Source organism: Alligator sinensis, unplaced genomic scaffold (assembly GCF_000455745.1).
Source record: "Alligator sinensis unplaced genomic scaffold, ASM45574v1 scaffold736_1, whole genome shotgun sequence".
Classification (NCBI taxonomy): Eukaryota; Metazoa; Chordata; order Crocodylia; family Alligatoridae; genus Alligator; species Alligator sinensis.
The window spans coordinates 743,131-751,305 of NW_005842561.1; the positions used below are offsets into that span (position 1 = coordinate 743,131).

General features: G+C 45.7%; 1 protein-coding gene across 8 annotated transcripts in view; it reads left to right on the forward strand.

Annotated features, from left to right (window-relative positions):
- LRRC8D (leucine rich repeat containing 8 VRAC subunit D) overlaps positions 1-8,175 on the forward strand; it is a 61,583-nt gene that overhangs the window by 653 nt on the left and 52,755 nt on the right. Inside the window, exons 1-2 of one of the 8 annotated variants that reach the window (XM_006032323.3) lie at positions 1-17; positions 1,800-1,943. The gene's annotated coding sequence lies outside the window, so the exon portion shown is untranslated. The other 7 variants (XM_025214034.1, XM_025214035.1, XM_014524027.2 and 4 more) reach the window with 7 other exon arrangements.

Genomic DNA, 8,175 nt, shown 5'->3' on the forward strand with positions numbered 1-8,175 from the left:
CCTCCGCGGGCGCGGCAGTAAGTGACCGGGGGGGCGCGGGGCTGGTGCCGGCCCTGCCCTGCCCTGCCGCGCGCGGGCGGGGTGGGGAGGCCCTCGAGCAAGCGTCGTTCCGCCTCCCTCCCGCCTGGCCGCGGAACCGGCGTGTCCCCGCGCGGGGTTTCTGCGGGGCTTGGGGAGCCCAGGGGTGGCACAGCCCGGCGTTTGGCTGCCGGGAAGGAGCAGAGCGCGGTTTCCTCCTGTCCTAGCGAACAAGCTGCCGACAGCACCAGGAGAGCCAGTCGAGGGGCACATGAAATGTGGGGGGTGACTCGCTTTTCTGGACAGAAAGTGCCGTCTGTTGCTAGCCTGGTTGCTGTATGATAGTGGAATTGTATGTGGCATCTCTCCATTCATGTGCTTTGTGTATTGGAGGCCGTGACTAATGTATGTTTGTTGCTATTAGATGTGTTGAATTGTGCCAAGGAAGCGCTGTATTGGTGGGGGTGCGGGGAGGGGGCTCTGGGTGTTCTCCTCCTTGAGCTGACTCATCACTTTTGCAGACTGCCTGCCTTTCCTAAATGACACTGGAGTAAACCACCAGCCCACAGTCTTCCGTTGTGGAAAGGCTGGGAAGAAGCAAGCAATGAAGGTGATGCTTCTCGTAGCGTAGTAGTTGCATCGCTAGGTCATGCATGGCCTTTGATTCGGTGTTCCTCCAGGGCATTTTATGAGGTTTAACAGGATTGACTCATCAGCTGTTTAAAAGGTTGGGTTGTGCAATGCTATATAGATGCAGTCAAGACAGTCGTGCAGGACACTTGAGATGACTGGAACTTGCATGAAGGTGCGGTTTGTTGTTCGTATAATTCACCTGCAGTCCATCAGTTGTGGTTAAAGCAGAAAGATGGAGTGCATGACAGGAGGTATGCTAGGAATAAGTATTGAGCATGGATTTGTAAGGAACCAGGTGGTATGCATTATGGATTACGTACCGGGTTTATCGTATTTATTGTCGGGTCTCACCTATTTTGAATAAGGGTAGAGCCTAGATTATTGGAATCCTTAAAACGACATATTTTCTTGGATATATCTGTACCTTTCCCCTGAAACCAGCTGGGGAAAATTGGTATTCATGTTATGTGTGAAGAAAAAGACTTCTCACTGGTTTGGGAGGGAGGGTGGAGCATCAGTAGTGTTAATTACTATGGCTCTGGGAACCAAGGCAGTTAATGCCGCCACCACTCCCTGCTTACGCCCCCTCGCCAAATTTCTGGACCCACGAGGAGTCTCCCTCCCAGTCACTTACTGGATTGGGACTGTGCGCAGGGTTGATCTATAGCTGGATTCAGCATCTGACCCAGCATGTGGCATGGGTTGGTTCCAGAGCCAGTGAACAGTCCAAAACTGGGACCATGTGTAGCCCTGGAGGCAGTGTGCAGAGTTGAACCATGTACACAGCCCTGGAGCCTGCACACTGGATCAGGCCCCACCAGGCAGTATAGCCCCAGCACTGGTATGCCAGATTGGGGCCCTGCCACAGTGTGCTGGGTTGGGACCCAGCCCCAGAGACCCCAGACTCCTGGTACTTACCCAAACTGCAGGGTAAGATTTTATTTTTCCTCCACTTCTTGGGGCCTCCCAAAAGTATTTGGGGGCATATTATAAGCAAGAAAATATAGTAAGTAGGAGACAGCACCCAGCAGAAGAGGTTATGCAGGGTGTTGAGAGGGTGTTTAACTTGTTGCAGAATGGCTTTCCAGACAGCTGTGATGAGTTGACACCCAGGTTTTCAGAAGTTTATTTTCTTTACTTCCACACAGGAAGTGCCCAGTTGTCTACAAGGCTGGCCAACATGAGAGACTGATTCTCAACAGTTGGATTTGCATCTCCCTGCTCCCAAAGCCTGCTGAAGCCCACACCAGGTCCAACTGAAGCAGGAGGAGGAAGGTGTACAGCCTGATCAGGTACAGAGTGCCTTGGGGAAGGGAAAATTGTCTAGTTTTCAGATGCTGAGAACCTTCAGTGCCTGTCTGAATCCTGCAACCACTTCTATGCATATAAATTTTTGTATGGAATTGATGCTGTCCATATACTTAAATATAAAGCTATGAAGTATTCTGGTGTGTAGATGTCTAGTTTTTGAAGAAGTATCTTATTAAATCCACAATGAGGTTTTTTTCCCCCCCATTCCATATGGTGGGGGAAAAAACCCCTTGTATTCGAGTACAAGGGGGAGATGGGGGCAGGCAGCTGCTACGGCTCCAACTTCAGCCCTGAGCTCGGGTAAGAGCATGGGCGACTGGTGCCTCCTGATCCTCTGGGGGGGGCACAAGTGGCCAAAAGCTTTTGAGGTGCCACAAAACGCGCGTGCACGTTTGTTTGGATGCACCCTATATGTGGCAAATTATAACAAATGTATACTTTTTTCCATATGTAGAATCTAATAATTGGGGTGGGGGAGGATCATCTGTGGATTTGGCTAAAAATGGTATTTGCTCTGTGTGTGTGTGTGTATCTATCGATATCAATATATATAGATATATTTTTTTTAGAAGGGATCGCATACCTAATAATATTTTCTGTCTCGTGTATTTTTTTCCTGTGGTTTTCCAAGTATGTTTTAAACACTTTGTCTACTTTTTCATTTATTTATTGACTGGTTTGTTGTGAATATTCATGTTCCATCTGTCAAAGACCTTATGTTTTCAGTTTAATTTACTATTAAATCTGACTATTATACTCATGTGTATAGGGACAGAAAGGCAAACTTCTTTCTAGTATGCATTGAGGAGACTCACTGGAAAGAAATGGAGAAAGCTTGATTAATTTAATTGGTGAATTATGATCCAGCATTCATTTGATTCAATGACTAGTTTCCTGCCTTTAAAGGGAAGAAATAATTGCTAATTCTCTTAGAAAGTTTTCTCCTGTGGAGGGCCTTTGTTATGGAATCTGAAGGAAGCTAGTAGCTCTTTGTAAAATAGGTGCATAGTAGGATGAAGGGGATTACTGAAGCATTACTAGAAAATGTATGTCTATACTTAAGGCCTTGTGTACTCAGCAGACAAGCTGACCTAAATTCTGCAGCAGTGGACCCTAGTTTCTACACCAGTATAATGCACCAAACTGAAAATTCTGTAGCAGATTTAGGTTAAAAAAATAGAGATCCATGTTGAAAGATATTTAGTAATGCAGCTTATGTATTGATTTTTTTCATATAAAATTTCAGTTGATTTTACTCTGCCCTTACATTTTCCATGTTTAAGATATACAAGTTATTGTATAGATGAAGGGATTCTGCATTATGGAACCTGTCACTGGAAAAGCATGAAGCTTTTGATGCTAGATGAGAAATACTTACCTCTTCTTACACCTGAGTAAATTTGGGATTATTTTATTAACATGTTTTGTTTGTTAATTATTGCACTGGTCAAATTTTTTTAACAGTGTTGATACTTAGTTCTTACATCCAAAACCCACATTTTAATAGCCTGTTGAGATAAGTGGATTTGGGAAGACTGTATGCAATGAGAAATGTGATGAAAGAATCCAGATACTCAGTTGGTTTATACTGTTTCATAGTTGTGCCTGGTCTATACAGATTTTTTTGTACTGGTTTATCTGTTTCAAGTGCGGGTGTGATTTCTTATCAGCATGGTTACACTGACACAACAAAGCGTGGTTGCAGTTATACTAGTACTGATTTTTTTCTTTTTTACATATTGAAATAAACTACTGATTCAAACCCTTATTCTGGAGATACCTTTAATACTTAAAATAGCATTATTTTGCTGGTATTTGCTTAAACCAGTGAACTGAACATAATAAGCTGTACTGGCAAAAGGACTACAAAACAGCACTTAAAGTAAATGTTTGCTGGTATGCCTATGTCATTTGGTTGGTAGGGAAAAATCATACCTCCACTGGTATAGTTCTGCCAGCAATGCTTTTTAAGTATAGACCTAGCCTTATGCTGATACAAATGATCTGAGGGGGACAGGAAGGGAGGGAATGGATATTACTGGTATAACTATATTAATATAGCAGTGATATAAAATTGTAAAAAGTGGATATATAGATGAGACAGCGGGAGGTTTTTCCTGTCAGCATACAGGCTAGAAGTGCGTATTTCTTTAAAAAGAGCTTCTGTGGCTGCAGCATTGTGCAACTCCAGTGGAAATAGTAATATATTCAAACTTAGGCATATTTTAGTTGATACCACCTTTTAGTGATGGGCTCTTTTAATACGGCTTAAAAAAAAAAAAGGAGCGACCCAGACAAATCCATATGAGTCATTTGTTTTTATTTCTTATTTTCCCCATTGTTCCTATTGTGACTTCATTGAAGCTAGTGTGCAAGTAGTTCCTTGTTTTTTTGGGTTTTTCATGGCATTTTATAGTACAGAATGTTATTGCTCCTGCCAGGGAGAAAAATAAAACCTAATACATAGATCTGCTGGTGCATCTGCTATTTCCACCAGTCAGGCCTAAAAGCTTATTGATAACCAACTTGAAGTAACTGGTATTCTGAGTCAGCCTCATGTAATCTGTTCATGTAATACCAGTTTTAATATTGATGGGCTATTTTATTTCATGTGCGTGAGCCATGTGAGTTTATGGCTGCATGGAAGAGTGGAAAAAAAAAGTGACTGTCATTTGTGTCGGGGTGTTTTGCTTGGAAAAAAAACAAAACAAAAAACTACTGTCCTTGGTGATGTTGATGCCAGCTGTCAATGAGAGGGAGAGGTAGAAGTGTTAAAGATACATGGACTTAAAAGTAAAGTCTCCCCTAATCCCTGGAAAAACATGTAGTATATCCTGAATAGATTGCAAATGGCATTTTTTTTTTTTAGACTCTTCAGGCACTGGTGGACTTTTCATGTTGAAACAGGACTGTGATCTAAGTTCAAGTTGCTTTGAAACTGACTTTGCTTTTATCTGATGTAAAAGATCCACACAATTTTGTAAAATAGCTACCTCTGGTGTAAAATCCTAGTGAAAACTTTACACTGAGTTGTAGCTATATCAATGTAAAAGTGCCATTTTTAAAATAAATACATAACTACTTTGGGACTTTTCATTTTGAAACAGGACTGTGATCTAAGTTCAAGTTGCTTTGAAACTGACTTTGCTTTTATCTGATGTAAAAGATCCACACAATTTTGTAAAATAGCTACCTCTGGTGTAAAATCCTAGTGAAAACTTTACACTGAGTTGTAGCTATATCAATGTAAAAGTGCCATTTTTAAAATAAATACATAACTACTTTCTGTCATGATAAAATATAACAACATTTGTTAAATGGAGTTTATTTGTGTTCCTGTTGTTAATCAGAGTTGAACTGTGGCTACTAGGGGTGCACTGATAGAGACTTTTTTGGGCCGATACCAGCGGCCAGTTTTTAATGAGCCATATTGGCCGATATCGATCTGATTGCCGATATGCAGCCGGGCAGATTAGAGAGCAGCCTCCGGCTGGTAAGTCTGTTGTGGGGGAAGGGTCAGGGGTAGGGAAGGGGTGTGGGGAGGGGGCAGATCGAGTCCCCCCACGGTGAGGGAGGAAGTGGGGCTGGGGCAGGGCAGAAGCAGGCGCTGCACAGCTGGGGTGGGACGGAGGACTGAGCTGTGAGCAGCTCGTCTGGGCGGCATGGGGAGAGGTGGGTGGCTCCTGCCACTGCATTTACCCCTGGAGGGCATGGGGGACATGTGCCCCTGGACCTGTGCTCAGGGCAGGCGAGGGTGGACTGCTGCTGTGGGCTGGGTCTGGGGTGGTTCCAGGTCAGGCTATGCTCTGGGTGGGCAACGGTGGTGCTGAGAGAAGGGCTATGGGGGGGGCACCCCAAAATTAGCTGTAGCCCCCCTCCCAGCACTGCTGCCACCTGCCCTAAGTGTAGCCCTGTCCCAACCCCACCTCTAGGAAGAGCTTGGCACTGCTGCAGCAGCCCACTCTCGCCCTGTGTGCAGCTCTGGGGGCACCCCCTACCCCCCATGCCCTCCCAGGGTGTATGCAGCAGTGGGAGCTCTACGCCCTGGACAAGCTGCATGCAGCTCTGTCCCACGCTCTGCTCTGGCTGTGCTGCCTCTGTCCCACTCCCTCCCTCAATGTGGGAGCCTCAGTCTGCCCCGCCACACCCCCCCCACACCCCTTCCCTCACAACAGACTTACCAGCCAGACCCAGTTGCTCTCCGTGCTGCTGGGCTCCGATTCTGACTGCCTGTGTGCTGCGCTGCGGCTGCGCGCATGCACGGGGCATTTATTGATGACATTATCAGCCACATCAGCCAAAAAAAGCTGATTGTTGATAGTGTCAATATTCCTTATATCGGTGCTGATCCGATATGGCAGTGGTTCCCAACTTTTTTTTTTCCTGCGGACTGGCACAAGAGTGGGATGGGGTGCACGGAGCCAGCTGCCTCCCTCCTGGAGGCTGCCTTGCTCCCCAGCTTTAACCCCACACGTCCCAGAAGCTGCTGACCTGGGCGGACAGATGGGGGTCCGAGCAAGGGGCTTGTGCCGCAACGCAGCAGCCAAACCTTTACGGCCTGGTGCAGGCCATGGCCCGGTGGTTGGGAATCTCTGCGATATGGGACCGATGTATTGGTGCACCTCTAGTGGCTACTTGTCTTTTTTTTTTTTCCTTTTTGATGCCTCTTTGGATAATTGAAAATTCATAAGTATTTTCATGACAAAGTTGACAGATCCCATGCTTAAGAAGGTATATATAACCTTCACCATTTTCTCTGGACTTGCCTGTCATATCTGCCTAATTAGTCTTATCTGAGCTGAGCTTCATCCAGGCAGCTACTTCTTTATGTCTAGATTTGGGCCAGCCACTGGGAAATGATATTGACTACAGCATGAGATGAGACGGGAACATAACTGTCATCAGCAAACTGATGGTGTCATGTCAGCATGTGCTATGAATCAAAATGTGTCAGTTCTCTATCTTTACTTGCATACAACACCCCCCTTATATTTGAACAGAGATGAAGAAAAAAATCTTTCCTTGAAAATACTGGTATGTATATTATTTTCACAGGGAAAATTCAGGCAGCTGCAGTTGTGGGGAAGCAAAACTCTGTGGCTATTCCGTTCCCACGTAGTGCAGGATACCACCGGTGCTCCTGGCTGAGCCAAAAATGCCTAACCCCTATTCTCTTTTTGAGCTTAGCTGTGTGGGCAGCCAGCTGTGCCTGTCAGCTTCTGCAACATGAGCTTCTGCCAGGGTAAAATAAAAGTGTTCATAGTCAGCAGCTAGGGAGCCCCCTATGCAGCACATTCAGTGTTACTTTCTCTTTTCCCCAGCAGAAGGGAATGTGCAGTAACTACTGTTACTGTAATTTTTCATTTAAAATGTTCATCCTTATTTCTAGCATCTGATTTTTTTGGGGAAAAGGTGCCCGTTGTATGTGAGAAAATACAGTCATTCTAGCAGTGTAATTGTGTGGGGAGCCCTTCAAAATGTGCCTGTTCACCCCTAATTCCCAGCGTGATATAGTTTAAAAAAAATAGGTATAACAAAGGATGTCAAAATGTGGTCATCCTTTCAAATTTTGCTCCTGGTATCAAGAAATATATTATATTGGGTATGGGGAGTCCATCAGAATGTGTCCACTTTGAGGCCAGAAATGAAAATTCTGGGGCAGATTTTGATGCACTCCCCATAATTGTCAACATGAAGCCTTCTCAGGGCCTGATTTATGATTGCTGAAATAGAGGGCAAAAGGCAAGATAAGAGCAGGGGGCTCTCAGGGCGTGTCCAGATGAGTGCGCACATGCCTCTTGCCCCGCCTCAAACCTCTTTGAGGCGGAGTCACAGGCACGTGTGGGAATGAAAAAACGTTCCCCGTGCTGCGAACTTGCAGCGCGGGGAGAAAATTAGACCCCTGGATATCCAGGGGCCTAAAAAAATCGAAGTTTAAAAATGCGAAGCAGGGCAACTGGAGGCTGGGTCCTCCATGGCGATGCTCTGACTGCCAGAGCATCTCTATGATTGGCCCTCGCCCCGGTGCTGAAACACGTGGCGGGTCAGGCCACGTGTTTCAGCACCAGGGCTCCGGTGCTGGTGTGTAAGGGGTGGGGGGGCTGGAGGAGTGGGGAGGGAACCATGGGGGGGACCCCCGATGGCCCCTCCTCCCACTAGAGCCCCCCAACCACTGCCCCACCACCCTACAGCTTAAACAAACAAAAAAAACCT